At 44.8% G+C, this 18804-nt stretch overlaps 1 protein-coding gene across 4 annotated transcripts in view; it reads left to right on the top strand.

The window, feature by feature from the left end:
* The window catches only part of ankrd11 (ankyrin repeat domain 11), a 194890-nt gene that overhangs the window by 111632 nt on the left and 64454 nt on the right, over window positions 1-18804 (top strand). The window lies entirely within an intron of this gene.

Below are 18804 nucleotides of genomic sequence, written 5' to 3' on the forward strand. Positions count from 1 at the left end.
TCACATTGGACTTTTCACTCACTGTGTAGGATTGTTGGGGTTCATGCTTGTTTAAATTATATTTTGTATTCTTAGTTGATAAGGAGAGGAAATCCCAGGCATTGACCAGTAACAGCCACTCCGACAACTGGGAGACGGCTTGGCTACATTTTTTCCATGGACCACGGCAGCGATATCTAATCTGGCTGATGACTACACGGCACTCCGAGGACAGAAACAACATCACAATCAATTCTAAAAAACATTTCTGATATGGAAAATAAGACATATGCATACATACCCCCATAGACAATATACATACAGTATACACATATCAAACATTCATAGGTACATTAATTAGACATTACGGGGCAGAACAACATTGAATTCCACCACTTCAGTCCAACATAACAAGCATCTCAATAATGGGCAACCAGATTTTTAGATAAAGGGGTTCCCTTTTCGACAAGGTAAATCTAATTTTCTCCAAATGCAGCACTCCCCCCAACTCCCTTAGCCACATGTCAACTGTCGGAGGTTTATCCGATTTCCAGGCTTGTAGTATTAACTTTCTAGCTAGCGAGCGAGATGGCCTGTACCTCGTATTTGTTTTGGACCTGATCTGGTTCCACCACACCGAAGAGTGCAACTAGAGGTGCCGGGGGGAAGTCTCTTTTATAAGCTTTAGCCAAGAAATCAAAAATGTCATTCCAGAAACGTTGCAATTTATGACATTGAAGAAACTGATGAGACAAAGTCCCTTGTTCCGTTAAACACTTTCCACACATGGGAGAAGAATCTTTAAATATTTTGTTTAATTTAGTTGGGGAATAGTGCAGCCTATGAACAATCTTAAATTGAATCAGAGAGTGCCTAACATTGATAGAGCTATGGTGAATGTTGGTGATACAATCCTCCCATACTCCATCTGAAATCTCTATGCCCAATTCTCTTTGCCAATTGTCCTTAAACAAGCATGAGGATGGGCTAACCACGGCCAGTAAGGTGTCATAAAATTGAGATACTGCACCTTTTTCAAAGGGCTCAGTGTTGAAGAAACTGTCCAAGACTGGATGACTGGGTTGTTGTTCATATTGTGGGATATGCGTTCTAAGAAAATGTCTCAATTGCAAGTAACGGAAGAAATGTGATGATGGGAGCTGGAAGGATTGTCAGGTGCATTTGTGATATAGGGATAGTGGGGCTGACATATGAAAGGGTGGAGGCCAGGGTCTGCTGGTAATCCAAGACAGTCTTTTATCAGTACTAGATTTCACTGGGCCAGGCCCGGCTAGGCTTTTATTGCAATGCGGCAGCCACAGCGCAAAGCCCATGCCTTTTTCCTATTGATCACTAAGCCTGATGGATTCTTAAATACAGCTGGCTGGTTGGAACACTCTTACATCATCTGCATTGAGTAGACCTGCTGGTCTGTTGCAAGCTGCCTGTAGAGTCACTCCAGTAAGCCCACCACTATTGTCGCTAAAGGCTTCGCTGAATGACTTATCTGAGATAGAGAGATGGGATAAAATACCTGAAACGTGACAGAAGTCCTGGAGACTTAAAAGTTTTCCTTTTAGGCAGTGTAGGGATTTTCTAAAGTGCAGCATGCAAGCTTAAATCAATGTCCGCTGTGTGAACCGAGTGAACCTGAAACGGACTATGCACTGTGGCTTTTGTGTTGCTGAATATGCTGCTGTCGTAAAACTGTAAAGCTGCTCCTTTATCACCACCTGACTGGGGAGTGGAGCGGAGCAGAGGAGTGTCTGCAATGCCTACTCCACTCTTACGTCTCTATTTGACTCTCTCTTCCGCCGCCCTTCTTTGGCACATTGCCTTATTATTGCAATGTTCTTATTGCCACTCACTCTGCAGCCAGTTTAAGTAATTATTTGGGTCAAACACCCAACTGCAGCATTTTGAAAAGACCTGGTCCTGTTTGTAAGATCCCAAATGTAGCTTTTGGGTGGAGGGGCATTTTATAACTTTGAATATTCTAAGTGTTTTTATTTTTGCCTGAGTGTCTTATGTGCAGAATTCATATGTTCTCAGTCCATCAAGTGGACTTCTGTAGTGTGGCTTGCTTACGTAGGTTGCTAGGCAACATGCTGTAGAATTCTCAGCCACAATCTCTCATGGGAAGAGAAGGGAGAAGCAGAATGAGAGAGCAATTCACTGTGCACATCTAAACACACCAGTAATGTGTTTGGTGATCTTTGTGGCACTAATAAAGAACTACAATTCAATTACCATTTTTTTTGTGGCGGCGGCCAAATCTGACCATGACTCAGCAGATTTTTGTGGTTCTATTCATTGTGTCCTCTTCCATAAGGGCTATATATTATGAAACTGTTCATACACTGATAGGCCAGTGGTCCTAAAAGGGGTTCCAGGGGTACAAATTCCCCTTGTGTTGTAATTATGACAAAAACGCCCATAGCTATTGGGAGAAATACAACAATGTGCGACTGCGAATACAGCAGCAAGAGTTGTGAACTTCTGCGATAAAAGAAGGTTAGCCAATGGAATACAACCACCCTCACCTGTATTGAGTATACCTTTAGATTCACTGTACCTATCTATCTATCACTGTGTCTATCAATCTATCTCTATCTCCATCTCTTTCTCTCTCTATATCTCTCTGTCTATCGCTCTCTAGCTCTCTCTCTCTCTCTCTCTCTCTCTCTCTCTCTCTCTCTCTCTCTCTCTCTCTCTCTCTCTCTCTCTCTCTCTCTAAATACATAGTTTTGAGGAAAAATGCTGCTATTTGGCCTGCAAAAGATTGGTGCTATTTGTTTCAAAAAGCTTTTTACCCTGTACATATAACATGTATATAACTATGCAAAGTGACATAGCTCTGTTTACTCAATGCTGTACCCCCTCCAACTGTATATACTAACCCCATTTTCAACTGGTTTATTATATTTTTGCTTACTTTCTTTGGCAATGTAAACGTATGTTTTCTCATGCCAATAAAGCTCAATTGAATTGAATTGAATTGTAATTACAACAACAGATCATATGTATTTGTTATTTGCAACAGGAGAAATGTGACAGTGGTACTCCACAATCAGATTTTATTTAGAAAAAAAGAAACGGTGTAAATGAGAGAGTGAGAACATTACTGTTGTTGCTTTGAGTCAGGGTGAGCAGAAAGAAGAGGAGGCTAGCTGTTGTTTTGAAACAGAAGGGAGCGAGAGAGCGTGGGGGGGGGGGGGGGTTGGTTGTGTTGGTTAAAAGCAAATCGGTGAGAAGCAGAAAGAAGAGCCAGCCAGAGAGAAATAAGCGCGAGGAAGGCGAGAGAGCGAGCCAGCTATGACGGCAGTAGGGCAGTGTGTAGCCTAGCTAGCTCTCTCGCTGAAATGAAAAGCCTTTGTGTGCTTAATAAGAGTGCTGGCACAGAGCCAGCGGCTCTGGCTAGTGTGGGATTAGACTGAACAATCAGCACTGCAGGATCAAAACAAGGAGGCAGGAACGCCAGGGTCATTCTGCTTGCTAGGATACCATCTGCCCTGCCTGCCTGCATGCCTGCCTGCCTGCCGCAGTCAGGGGGAGGGGAGAAACGTAGAGGGGTGGGGGAGGGGCAGGGCCACGGCTACAGAGGAGCAGAGAGTCTCCACTGAGTCCACAGGCAACGACGGCGACGTAGAGGCAGGCAGGAGCTCTGCTCTGCCCTCACGCAAGCCTTAGCAAATGTATTGGCACACAAGATAGAACACACAGATGTTAGATCTGTACGTGTCTGGAATCCTGGATACAGGCTGCTCAACTGATGGTCGCTTCCAGCACAATTTAGGACATTAGAAATTTGACATTTGCAGATTAATTTAATCGTACAGTAAAGTAGTGAGTGTTCATTTAACTCTAAGTCTTCTCTGAGTTACAAATGGAAAAGTTAATTCAGGATTTTACTGTGTATCTTTAACCTATTTTTTTAAATATATATATATATATATATATATATATATATATATATATTATTATATTATTATTTTCTTTTAAAGTGGTGCAACCACTTCCTTAAGTGACTTTGTGTTTGTGTGGGTGGGTGGCTGGCTGGCTGGCTGGCTGCGTCTGAGCACGAAAACAGCATGGTTGTTTTTCACCACCTGTGCGCAACCTAACACACGCACATATTAACTGGTTATTTCGGGTGTGCCAGTACAGTGACGGTACACTACAGTACAGTGGAGGGTACAGTAGAGGGACCCCCACACGGTAATTCATTTCTCAACCGTTTCGGACGCGGGGCGGCTCGCCGGAATCAGGCCGGCACCCTGGGTGCGTTCCTGTGCGTCTGGAACTCACCCCCCTCCAACCCCAGGGGACCCCCACACGGAGTTGCACCACTTACTTCACACGGGTGTGATTTTGAATTATTTGGGTAGGAGTAGAGATTTTTATTTTGACACGTAGTGGGGTGAGTGACTTTACTGTTTGCTACCAACACATCGTCACCAGTTATAAGTCATGATGTATTGACCAGGCAGGTAATAGCCATTCTTTCTTGACGAATCAAAGTATCATGTACAAGACTTAAGGCTATACATATCCATAAAGTGCTATCATAGGCGCTTAGATAGCTGTTCCCTTTAATTGCCTACAGAATGCACACGCATATGCACGTACGCCGATGGGATTGGCCCATTGTACACTCAGTCAAAGGAGGGGAAAAAGCAGCCTCCCACACAAAGCCTTTCAAATGTGCTTGTGTGTATTTCTTGTTTGTTTTGTATTCCCATGCCGAAAAAGATGAGAATGTGGCCTTGCACACCAGATATCACAGGCTGCCTCTCTCCCATGTGTACGTGTGCTTACTCGCTCGCAGTGAGAACGTATCGTTATAGTCCAGCTCCCTCGCTGTGTCCGGCATGGAAAATGGTGCATGTGGAAAGTGGCGACAGCTGTCCACGTAAAGGGAGAAGGCTCGCGAGGTGGAGGGAGGGGTCATGGGTAGGAGAGGGGTGGAGGTAATGTGAAAAGGAGTGCAATGCATGTACGTGGTCGTGGAAACGTGTGTCTAGCCAAGAGGAAAGAGTCGTATGCCTTCATGTGCCGGTCCCGTTGAACCTGTACACAGTGAGCTGAATCAGCTGATCTGTGGGGGCAGGCACGTGGAAACAGAGAGAGCCTTACCGCTGCGGGGAAAATGAGATGCTTCAGTCCAAGTTGGAGACGTTGCAACGAAGCAGCCCAAAACAGAGTGTCAGTCTCTCACCTTTTTTCATCATTCTTTCTCTCACTCCTCCCCATTACATTCCTCCTCCAGCCTTCCACTTTCCTCCTCTCAGCCCCAGACCCAGTGTTTTCTGCAGGCCCATGACAGAAAGACAGCCTCACTTTGCCGTACGCTTCCCTGTTTTTCCTACCCGATTTAGCAGGGGAGGAAGGGGCGGGGGGGGCAAAGCGACGGCCCTAGTTAGTTAGTTGAATCGTCAAAACGCCTGCATTTGATCATCCATTTATTTTGTTAGATTTGACCATAGACTATTTTATGATTTTATCCAGAATGAAAACATTCTCTGAGGGAAATGAGTTGGTGTACATTTCCCACTGTTTTATTTATTATTACTTAAGTTAATATGCTACTTGTTGTATTCTTCTTGGAAAAATATAAAAAGATAGCCTACTCCTATGGAAAGGGTATATTATTTTACTTATATTGACCAATTTAGTTTAATTTAGTATAGCCGTTACATACATTTTATTTGTAGGCTACTGTCGTGAAACTGTGAAAGTTTATAATGGGTAGAGAAATTTGAAGTTTCACCTTCACCTGACCAAAGTAGTAGTTGTGATTTAGCAAACTGGACATTTAGACTGAATGTTTCCTTTATCCTGTTGGGCTTCTGTTTAGTCATAAGCGCAGGTCCGTCGTGCTTCATGTTTCACATCCTTGACTTCTGTGTGTGCTGACTGCGGCGGCCACGTGTGGGCTAGCCCCTCCGTCCCCTATAAAACTATGCACTAGTGTCCAAGATGTGTTACTATACCCGTCCCCTATAAAACTATGCACTATTGTCCAAGATGTGTTACTATACCCGTCCCCTATAAAACTATGCACTAGTGTCCAAGATGTTACTATACCCGTCCCCTATAAAACTATGCACTATTGTCCAAGATGTGTTACTATACCCGTCCCCTATAAAACTATGCACTAGTGTCCAAGATGTGTTACTATACCCGTCCCCTATAAAACTATGCACTAGTGTCCAAGATGTGTTGCTATACCCGTCCCCTATAAAACTATGCACTAGTGTCCAAGATGTGTTGCTATACCCGTCCCATACCCATTTTGACCTTTTTCCTTGACTAGTCAAGGAAACACTCCTTATCAAATTAAACATGTCTTTTAGTCCAGGCTAGTAATACAGCATCATTCTGATGTCATGTACATTTTTCATTCATGTACAGTCAAGATAGGTAACAGTCACCAGTCAAACCAACCTAACCACTTCTTGATCACAAGCCAAACGAAAATAACACAGGAAAGGCTGGCAGAATGGTACAGGACTATCACCAAGTTTGTGGTCCAAGACTTGCATCCCTCCATTACAGTGGAGGTAGGTATGTTTGATAGCCAAGCAGGTTGACTGATGCAAATTAACGTGTGAAATGATTCAATATTAAATTTTTGCCAGAAACATTACTTTTAATTTGGTTCTGTGTGCTCAGATATGACAAGAATGCATAACCACACAAGACAACACATTAGAAGAGACATCTGTGACATGTCCTATGTAGGGCTGTGCGATATGACGATACATGGGTGTCTATCGTTTAATGTGAAGCTCTATCGTTTATTTCGGCGTGCCACAAAACAAGCATTAACTCACGACGCCCAGGCACGCTGCTAATCTATGCTGCTATTACATGACAAACACTAGAAAAAGTGCCCTTCTGGGCACAGGTCTCCACCAGGATAGGAATGTAGGACATTGCAGCTTGCCTTCATCTGGTGGTTGGATAAAAGGGCAACAAAAGTAAATTATCCACAGATCCGTGCAGTTAGAGGTAAAAACACTTTTCGGCCAGTTATAGCGCCACCTTGAGGCTGAGTTGAAATTGTTCATGTGGCATTTCGTCCTCGGCCTAGTGGGAATGTGCGTGCACAATTTCACGGAAATCACGCGATGTGTTCATGATTTGCAGCATTTTGTTTGAAACTGAGCACTCCTGTGAACTTTGGAAGCCAATCTTAACCAATCAGGATGGAGTCTGAGAAATCTGAAAGACCGGTTTCGTTGAATGGCTCTAGAGAGACTGTGTACCAATTTGCGCGATGTTTGGACAAAATCTGTAGGTGTACTGTGCAAAAAACCTGTTTTGCACAAAGCGGCCTCCTGGTGGCGCTATAACAGGCCGTTCTGGAAAGTTTGGGGCAGAGGTTCATCGTTGGCATCCAGGGAGTGTGTGTGCAAAATTTGGCATCGACCGGGTTAACGGTGGCCGAGATTAGCTGCTCACGGACACACACACGGACGGACACACGGACGGACACAAAACATACTCTCCCCCCATGCCTTCGGCCTGGTGGAGACAATAAAGGGAGACGATAGCTGATGAGTTTCAGAGCGGGGTAACCAGCTGGTCACTGTTATAAATTCAGGTTTCATGCTGGTCAAATTGATACTGCGTGGACCACACATAGTTTATGTTGTTGAACAAAGAGGGGGTCATTTCTCCTACCTGCAGTCCTGCTGCACTGTTTGTTCTTGTTCCAAAGGGAAGCTTCCACTTTTGTATGCTGAAGAATTGTATTCAATGTCCAATTTGTAGGTCTACAACTCTCATTAGCACTTATTCTTGATGTGTAGGCATTGTTCAAGATGATGATCACCATTCACTACACGTACCCAGCTGAGGCTGCTACACCAATCATGGCTCACCTCATGCTGCTAAGCTCACGTACATTAGCACATCAATGCTGCTTCGTTCAAAAACACTTACGCTTGAAAGCCACCAGGCGCACAAACATACGTGCACGGACGCAGATTCTCTTCCGCTCCTATGTTAATGAATGCAGCATTTATTGAATGCTCCACTCGCACATGTGAAAATGTTCTTCCCCATGCAAATTCTCATTGAAACGCATTCACAAGATGTCTGGCTGTGGTCAGGTTTGGCAAGATGCATCCACTCCACTGATTTATCAATTTGATCTGGATGTTTGGTCATGTATCAGAACCTCAGCACTTTGGTGCTGAACTATTTCATAACATTGCAGGTGAATCCATGTTGTAAATACAGCATATTTTTTTACTGTAACTGCAAGATCCATGCACCGTTCCATCCACAGTCCCCACTCCCCAGGGCTATTTAGAGCCAACATTCCATGTTGTAACGACACAACTTTTTGCTGTTATATAAAAGTTTCTTAAACTTTGATGGAGAATAAGTTGTTACGTTTACATGGGGCGAAAGGGAAGACAGAATCTTGCCTGCTGCACAGGCCATTATGATTGGAATGTCGCAGTGTGCTCAGACACACACACACACACACACACACACATGCATGCATGTATGCGCGGAGTGCACGAGTGTGCGCGCACACACACATGCACACACTGGCTTAATCTCTCTCTTCCTACAAAGAAATGACCCTAAATCAATGTAGGCAAATTCAATATTTATTTATTTTTTATTTTTTTGCCCATTCAGAAAAACATCCTGTGATCCCTGCAAATTATTTGGCGACCGCTCGGGTACTCACGATCCCCAGGTTAAGAATCACTGGTTATGTACAGTATTGTGATAAAGCAGTGACCATGGCGTTACAAGTATATCAGTACGTTTACACCGATGAGAGTAAAACAGTCTATGGACTGGTCAAATAGATAAAGGTCAATCGTAAGATGTATCATAATAACAGACAATTGCATGGCACCATTCCCTGAGCTTATGTTATACTGCATCTCGTTCCTCGGATGATAAGGATTTTGTGTTAGCGTTGTTTTCTGTGTGTTTGAGCTCTCTCGTACCCGCTCTCATAACAGCTCTCATACCAGCTCTCAGACCAGCTCTGCCTCGTACCGTTGCCATTCTCATGAATTACTAGAATATGCCTGTGAACACTGCCTGTGTATGTATAAATAATATAAGTAAGCCAGGAGGGGCTTATTATCGGTATCAGCTGAGAGAATGGGAGTCTACCCCCGTTTTAAAGGGCTAGACCAGCAGTTGTCAAACTATGGGTCGCGACTCGCACCCTTTGAATCAAACCCCATTCTCCAGCGCAGCAGGCCTGGCCAGGCACTGGCGTGATTCTATATAGAGGGTATGCGCATGCAAAAAGTGAATGGCAAATCGAGTGGCAAAGTGAGTTTAATGTCGTTTAACATTGTTTAATACAATCAGATTTTCTGTTTGGATGTAGGGGCTGTAAAGGCCAGAAAGTATTTTTTTGCCACTCAGTAGGCGTTCCCACATAACTTCCGGGTATGATGATGATGTTACGTGCATACCCTCTGGACCGCATGGTCTCACCAGACTGTCGAGGTTACTCCGTCAACACAAACACGTAATTTAGAACACACCCAAATCAAATATATGATGGCGTACGCGTGTTCAATCAAGTATTCCATTAAAGCAAACGGCATACACAATATTAGTTTGACTCTTCTACAAAATTAAAAGTTACTGTTGCGCGTGCCAAGCTGTCATTCTCTTGTATTAAATGCCTAATTGTAAACAAATACTTTTGCACTTACTATCTCGTATTCATTACTTAGCCAGTAGTCACGTTAATATTTCTGTACATTCCGTGTCATGTCTTATACTCACTGAAGGATTCAGGAACATCATAGACGGTGCCTTCTTCATCTGTCACAAGGAATAGTCTGTACAGCGGAAGGGCCTTTTACGCCTGTGTAGTCTATAGCTAGCCTATAGTGATACGTCAATTACTTCACCATGGGCTTTCAACCGAGAAGGGGAGAGGGAGCTGCTGTTCAGGCCGTGTTCATCATAGAGTTATAATATGTCGGTCTGTGTTTGTTTTCCGTTCAAAGAGCTGTGTTTGGGTAGCTGTGTTGGGTGTGTGTGTCTGTATAAACTTCAGTATCGGCATAAAGACATGCAAGCTGTCGTTCCCACAGAGAGAGAGAGAGAGAGAGAGAGAGAGAGTGTGTGTGTGTGTGTGTGTGTGTGTGTGTGTGTGTGTGTGTGTGTGTGTGTGTGTGCGCGTGCGCCTTTGCTCTTGCAGCTAACAGCATTACTGTGTTGTTTACTAACACACACAATGGATCAGCTCGCAACAGACCAGCAGACTCTCGCAAATACTACACATGCACGCCCACCCCTTGTGTGTGTGTGTCTCAGATGTGCGCCCGACCCTCCAGTTTATTAACAAAGTCAACGAGAAAATCTCATTTGAGCAGGACTTTAATTGGATAAATAAACATTATCAACGAGGAACTGCCGTACCGTGCCCCAGTGAACTAAATGGAAATGTCTTGCCAGTGTGGGGAGGGACTTGGCTGACATCATCTGGCTGAAGGAACTCAAAACATCAAACATGCATGAAACTCGTACCTACTGTCTGTACCACAGTTGTTGCAGATTGACTGTTGCAGTTGAGGTGACAATGGTTTGTTCTGTGTGTGAACTAAAACAGAGCTAAAACGACCTTTCGACGGTTGACAGAATTGAATCATTGATCAAACTCTCTATTTTCTCATTGATTTAGTAAAAAGATAATATGGTATGGGATTGCGATGAATACATTATTGTCCAGTTTTCGGCAATATCCTAGTGTGTATCCAACCTCGGGCAATGACTCATGGCCTGGGTCATAATCTATAGTGTTGCCTGAACGTGTGTGTGTGTGTGTGTGTGTGTGTGTGTGTGTGTGTGTGTGTGTGTGTGTGTGTGTGTGTGTGTGTGTGTGTGTGTGTGTGTGTGTGTGTGTGTGTGTGTGTGTGTGTGTGTGTGTGTGTGTGTGTGTGTGTGTGTGTGTGTGTGTGTGTGTGTGTGTGATCAGCGACGGCATGCTAGTGACTGTCCAGAATATGAACTGGACAGGAGCAGACTGGGGTGGGAGTAGGGGCGATAAGGCTGATGTAATGTGTAACAATATCCAAGCTGCTTTTTGAACTGTGTGTGTGCATTAGTCCTGTGGCCCAGCCTGCCAGCACGCTCATCAATAATTCACCAGTCCTTTTAGTGTCTCCCCGCCTCCTCTTCTTCCTTATGTCCCCTCCCCCACCTGTTTTCTCTGTCCTCCCTTTCTCCTCTAATGCCCCCCCCGACACACACACACACACACACACACACACACCCTCCCTAATCCCCCCTCATCCAATTCCTCCCTGTACTGTCCCTGTACCTCCCCCACCCCCAGCACATTGTCCAGAAAAGCGTACAAATGCAGCGTCTCCCCTCGAAGCCGGGCCAGTGCTGAACCCAGAGTCCATTCTTCTCCCCATTCAGGGACAGATCCTATATGAACACCAGGCCCTCCAGGCCGGTGTCTAATCACTGTAGTCTGATTCTGATTAGTGGTAATAGGTCTCAGAATACTACCTTCCGTGTGTGCACGCAAAGGGACAGGGATAATGACGGTGCAGTGTTTTGGTCTCGGTCATCCGCTGGGGCTGGTGATCCTGCAGCGCTTTGGCACCGCTCCCATAGCCACAGTTAATGGTGACGCAGCACTAAACCTCAGAGAGGAAAGCAGGGATTGGTGGTTCAATTATTTGGACCCCTGCTGTGACCATTTTTAATGGAGGGTTAGAAAATATTTTTGTTTTGTCATTTTCTGCTTTAGTTTTGTTAAATATATCCCCTCTTCTATTATATCCATGCCCTCCTTCAATTACCTTTTTATATAAACGTAATTTAAAATCATCTATGAACAGAGGAGCCAGTAAAACATTTTGTTTCCAAAATTCCATACATTGAACATTAGTACATCAGACTATGCTAGTATATGATTGTTTATTGTTTATGTAATATCAGGGTTACAGCGCTTCACATTTACATCCCCTGCACCAATATTCATCTGCATTTAGTTTGTAGTGAATCAGCTTTCTCCTCTTGTAATTGAGAATACCAACACCTGGCAATTACAACTTAACGGCAAAGCTCACATTTGTACACTTTTGAAACTTGCGTGATAAATGCACCTTTACATTTGATTGTAAAGGCTAATGCTATTAGCTTGTTAAGCTGCCTATTCACAAGATCATCCTTGTCTGTGCTGATTAGTTTCTGAGTTTAAGTCACTTTAAGTACCTTATGTGTCAAGCTAGATAGACTTTGTCTAGATAGAATTTGTAGACTCAGTGTCGTTTACAACCAAATAGTTGTAAGTTTGAAAGTTTGAAAACCCATTTCATCTGCTAGTGAAATTCTGCCGAGGGTTGAATACTTTGTCTGACTATTTCATTCAGAATGACTCCATACCCTCGCAATCGCTTCCTCCTTGCTCTCTCTGTTGTTTCCCTTCCATGACCACCCCCCCCCCCCCCCCCCCCTCCCTTTCGTCTTGTGTTCCTCCCCCATTCTTTTTCCAAACAGGCTGACCCAGCTCAGGCCTCATGTGGTGTGAAAACGGCTCCATTGTATTGGAAAATCTGTGGGAGGGACGGAGAAGGGGGAGGGAGGTTGGGTGATTAGGAAACCAGATCCACGACTGGGCTTCAAAGGCAACCGGATCCCTCTGCAGTGCCTATTGATTAACCTCCAATGTTGCTAACCTCCTCAGTATTAGATCCAATTCTAGACGTTATATCAGGGAAGTTGCTTCCCTGCCTGTGGATAAATGTCTACATTAGTAGGCCCTATTAGAGATTCCTGGAAGGCACTGCACTTTCTATAGCTAAATGCAGCTTAGCGTGGGTGTAGGCGTAGGGGATCCGTGCTGCTTTAATGTTGGTAGCTGCTCTGTGCCCTGGTCAAACTTTTATCCAAGGTTTTACGGGAGTAGATGAGGCTCCTGCTCACCAGGTGCTCCGTCAGACCGTGAAGCAGCCCCGTCTCCCAACATGACCTGTGTGTATCGTGAAAAAGGAGAGATCAAGGCAGGCCCAACTGCAGCAACTATTTCTTCAACACCCCCCCCCCCCACACACACACACTTTCCTGCCACATCTCGTCTCTCACGTCTCTACTCCCTTTTTTAAATGTCCAATGAGTCAGGCCGTCCTGATGTTATTTTCTCCCTTGTGCGCTAACTGTCCCCCATAGGGAAGGTGCACGCATAGCAGAGGCAAGTAAACACTTTGATTTGCGAAAGCTCTCTCGCTCACTCGTTCTTTCGCCCTGGCCTCGCGCTGTCTCTGTCTTCCACACACCGCCTATGTAGGTCACCATGACTCACTCCTTTACGCTTCAAAAGCCCACGGATCCCTGCTCTCTTGCTATCTCTCACCCGCTCACGTTTAGCATTTTCTAAGGGGAGGTGGGTGCTTGGCAGTGAGTGCATGTTGACAACCATTTTGTGTTTGGTTTGGTGTTTCTCTGCTTGTTTGTTTTTTGATGTGGGATTCTTCTTAATTGGTGCTTGAACCTTTTGTTTGTGTCCAGCGGTCATCTGAGGAGGCACTCGGGACGGTTTAGATGCCAATATGCTAATATTTGTAAACTGTGTGAGATGTTTGCGTGAGTGGTATTTACTGATCGGAGGGGTTTTGCTCTAAGTTGAGGGTTTTCTCTTCAGTTGTCATGGGTGGTGCTACCTTTGTTTGTATCCATTGGTCATTTTGCTAACCATTTCACTGATGAGCTAGACAAATAAACAAGTTAAACCCGCTTGTCTTTTAAGAGACAAGTGGTTTCATGTGTTGTACTTCCTTATTCATTGTCACAGAGAAACACACATTATCACAAATCCCTCCTGCTCGTGCTCTCGTCATCTCAGCATTCACTCTGACCTAAATGCTGATTCCATCAGCAGCAACAAGCCGATTTAGTAGTATTGCATCAGAAATGAAATGCTAAGGCAAGGTTCCAAATGTGTCTTAAGATGTAGCTTTGTTATAAAGGTTGATAGGTTGAAAAAATGCTTTAGCTGGTTAGGTGGTTTATTTTATCTTTGCGTGACTATGTTAATAGCCCTCTAGGCTGACTAGGCTCAAATCCAGGTCACTGCACACTGAACAGCTGGGAATGTTTTACTTATTTCATCCACCAGCTTTCTAACGTCTTGCTACCTGTTGGTTGGGTCCTCTGTGTGTGTGTTAGCCTTGTAGTTGTAGTTCCGGTGTGGAGAGGTCCATTCTTCTGTGCTCCCTACTAGTCCCTAGTCCACATAGCAGAGGATCTACATATGAATGCTGCCTTCTGCTACTCTGGTCTCAGACATTGGGAGGAGAAAACGCTGTTAATTTAACAGTGGGCCTCATCATAATCTGTGCATATGTGAAATTGTGAATGTCATTGCATGTCATAGACAAAGACAATACACATGGACGTTTGGATGTTTTTGTTCTATCATTATGAAAAGGTTAGGTTATGGTATTTTAATGAATGAAAACTAGTTTGATGTCCCCACAATGCTTGTAAAACCTGTGTGTGTGTGTGTGTGTGTGTGTGTGTGTGTGTGTGTGTGTGTGTGTGTGTGTGTGTGTGTGTGTGTGTGTGTGTGTGTGTGTGTGTGTGTGTGTGTGTGTGTGTGTGTGTGTGTGTGTGTGTGTGTGTGTGTGTGTGTGTGTGTGTGTGTGTGTGTGTGTGTGTGTGTGTGTGTGTGTGTGAGAAGCGGGATGGTGTTGGAGTGAACGTGCCAGAGGCTGCAGCCTGTCTGAGATGTTTAATAGCATTGCAAAGCTTTGAGGAACTGCTAGCTGTCCTGACCTAGATCCAAACGGGCCTTAGCGTGCCACATGTGAGTCCTTTTGTCCTCCTCTCTCCAGGGCTGCTTTCGGAGCAGCTAGGGCTCTCCTCTTCTGGATGGGGAGGAAGGAACGTGCAAAGGGGCTATTTTGATGAGTCACTCAACCGCACAAAAAACAGGAGGAGGGGGTTGCAGGAGAGAATACAATGCCTAGCAACGCCCACCCTCTTCAATTGTCCTCTGATGAAAACAATCGACCATTACGTCACATGCGCACACACGCGCGCGCACACACACACACACACAATCCGGAGTGGTAATTTAACTGCGAGACCCGTACTGTCTTGCAGCTTTCAGTGTAGCAGGAGTTGGTTGGGCTTGTAGTGCAGAGACAGCTTGCACTCCTTGCAGTATATATATATGAACCAAAACCTGTCCAGCCTCATGTGGTATGAGACTGTATCTGTAAGGATAGGAGAGGGGACTGACTCAGACAGCAAAAGCCTGAAAATTGGTGGAAGTTGAGGCAACCCCAAACCATAAAAACTGGAGCTAACTACAGAAACTGCAATGTGGCCCTATGCTCCACCTAGGAGCCTACAGTAATTCTTATGTCAAGTAAGTCAAAGGGAACTGTACCTAAATGTTTTGTATTTATTTATGCATTATTATTATTCACGCACACACAAAAAGCATGTATATATTTTAGAGAGTGGCCATCAGGGAAGCGAGGGAGCGTGTAAGACAGACAGCGGGCGGGGACTGGGTCTGCTGCGGTAAAATGGGAGCTTTGTGGAGTAGAAACCTGAGTAGGCCGGGGCTTTGGGGCTGTGCATTCTCATGCATGTATCATCTTTCAGCCTCTCCCCAGTCTCAATGCGCCCCTTGTCCTCTGAACAGCCCCACCATGACGGACCCCCTGGCCCCACACGTCCACTAAGACCAGGCCCCCTGACCAAATGACCAGCTCTCTCCCTCAATCACTCCGAAAACTCAGTTCTGTTAGACACCGATGGGGCAGGCCAGTCCAGGGTTTCATCCCATACCCCTGATATTTTGTATCTCCCTCCTGTCACTGGCATCATCACCATCACCCCAGTTCTCTGTTGATACCAAACCCACTGCGTATCACGCAGTGGCCATTATCTGATACAGCCCTATCAGCTGTGTCTATTACCCCTGCTGCACATGTACTTTCCACCTTTGTGTGTGCGTGCGTGAGAAGCGTATGTAATTCCAGCAGTCGTCCGTTTCCCCGGCACATAATTTAGAAATATATGCCAGAGAGGTGGACCTATACACATCGTCAGAACGACACTACCACTGACTTTAGTTTTTGTCCCTCCTCTCCCCTTTCTCCTCCCCCGAAGGAGAGTTTTCCATACGAGAGCTCGCGTTTGCACTGGGCCATCAACAGGAAATTCCAGGCTTTAGAGTGTGGGGGTGGGGGACGGACGGCTGAGAGCAGAGATAGGGAGAGGGAGGGAGGGAGGGAGGGAGGGAGAGAGAGAGAGAGAGAGAGAGGGAGAGAGAGAGAGAGGGGAGAGGGGGAGGGAGGGAGGGAGGGAGATCATGAGTTAGTTTGGCGTCTTGAGCAGAATACCCAGAGGTCCGTGCCTCTGTCTCCTTGGTTTGGGCTGCAGGAGACTTCCTGCCGGGACAGTCATGTGGACTGCAACATGGCCAGAGGAGTCTGGCAACAGGATCTGCCCGGCCCGCTGCTTTCACACCCTTCCATTCCATCTGTCTGCTCTCTCCTAAAGTCTACCGTCCAGCTTGATCTCTTTACTTCCACCGTGTTAGATGAGCATCTCTTAGTTTTATACACGCAGGGCTTTAGTGCTTATTTGTCCAGTATTTGAACCCTGCTTGGAGTGTATAACAGTATAACGTTACTTGTATCTAATCTCCATATGTAAACTTTTTATGTTTTTCCGTATATTTATGCCCTAATTAGTCATACAACAGTGTCGCACTGACTCGCACAAAAGTTGCGAAAATTGCCGATCTAGAAGCTCACAACGCTCCACTACTAGACGATCTACATTCTAATCTACAGGCTATCAACACTTTGTGATGCGATGCATTGTGAGCTTGTAGATAAGCTGTGTTTGCTATTTCCGAAATGTTTTGAAAGTGAAAGTGGAATACTGAACCAATGAAAAATAGTATCAATCTTTTTGTTATTTTTCATTTCCTGAAAAGTCTTGGACATACAAGGTTTCCGCTCAATAGAAATTATATGTGATCCCAAGTCTCAATGCATAATGCTGGTCATAGGATCCTGGCAGAAGCTCCTCATCCAGTGGAAACAGTCCTTTTGTTTTTTTGTTGTTTTTCACAGCATTCACATTCTGGAGGGATCAAGTGTTTGTTCTTTTCAAATAACAAGTGTTCAAGCCAGCTAGTTCTCGGACACGCTGAGTTAGTCACTGCGGGCAGCAAGGGCGGCATAGTCCTCATGTTTTATTGATTGTTGTAATATTATATTTAAACATACATTCTTGACACAAGAAGCTCTGACATAACGGAGCCTGGCGCCAAGCTTCACAGTCAACACCGGCTTCTGACATCACCAGTAAGCGACTGATGGAACTCTAGACCTCAATGACATCAAAACCACACAGCGGAAAGCAGCCCTGTAAAACAGGGAGTCCATGAGGGAAATGACCCAAGCTAAGCAGTGAAAAAAACACTTGTCCATATTTTAAGTGATTTAGCCCTCCTTTCTTAACTGATAGTAATGCAGGTTTCTTGTGTTGCGCTGCGGTAGGGCTGCTCTGGGTTTACGGATAAAACCTTTAATTGTCTAAATTGCATACATACGATGATAGCTGTTGTCCGGAGGTGTTTTGCGTGTTTGTTTGTGTGTGCATGATGGCTTAGATGCAGAGTAGCGATACCTTGTGAACAACGGAAGAGCAATCCCCTCAGGCTAGGGCCTCCTTCTTTCAATTACTCCTGCTTCCATCCTGGGCCAAGATGCGATGCTAATGTGTGTACATGCGCTCGCTCACACACAACACTTGCACAGGCACAAGACACACGTTGCCACATTACGGGATAGCTAAATAGGCTTAACTAAAGAACTGACAAAATGTCACTGTCTGATAGAGCCTGGTTAACTATAGATTGATGATGTGTGGGGTATAGTGGGATGACCAGCCAGACATTTTTTATTCTAGGTCAGGCTAGCCGGGAAATGTATTGCTTCGTTGCTTTTGGTTGAAATGGTAAGATAAGCTAATTGCCAGGCCAGCTATGGAGAGAATGATGGTCCTTGTGCTTCAAAATGAAAATTGAAGGTTTTGAAGAAGGCTGTTGTTGATTTATCTTTGAGAAAGGATAGCTCTCAGTTCGCCCACATAGCACCTTTTCTCTGCTCGTCAACTGCAGTGATGTTTGCTGTTATTTGTAATGCTGTCATATTACTCCTCCCTCAGCTACCTGAACTTGAACTTCAGTGTTGTTCAGTATAGCCCTCAATGAACACTGTTCTGTATGCCTTGGAAAACATGTCTGCTTTAACCGTGCTGTGACATGAACTATCAATTCAGTAAACCAGCAAACACATCTACAGTTCTCTGCTTCAAGTCTTGGATGGTTTAATAATCTACTGCACTGTCACGGTCACCCTGATGGGGGGGAAAACACTTGTGGGAAATGTGACATTTGACTCATGCATTTTAAAAGAGATTTAGGCTACATTTCCTGTATGCAGAGGAAGTGCTGTCAGGGCGAATCTAAATCGAAACCCTTATCACAGGATGAACTGGGATTGTATCAGATCCGTCAGTGGTTCTAGAAGATAGCGCTGGTTATGTGTGTTTTCGTTTCATCCTTGGGCGAACTGTATACATGTGCATATGTATGTTTATTTGTAGACCGTAGTCTCAGAACAGGAATATCTTGAGACTGACATAGCTGTTCATAGCTGTTCTATAACTATCTGGTGGGACAGTGGTAAGCAGTGCTGCCTCTCAGCAAGAAGGTTTGAGTGTTTTTAGGTTTCAATCAACATCTATGTTAGAGACAGGGCTCAGTCGACCTGC

This window comes from Protomyctophum parallelum (genome assembly GCF_964188405.1).
Source record: "Protomyctophum parallelum genome assembly, chromosome: 2".
NCBI lineage: Eukaryota > Metazoa > Chordata > Actinopteri > Myctophiformes > Myctophidae > Protomyctophum > Protomyctophum parallelum.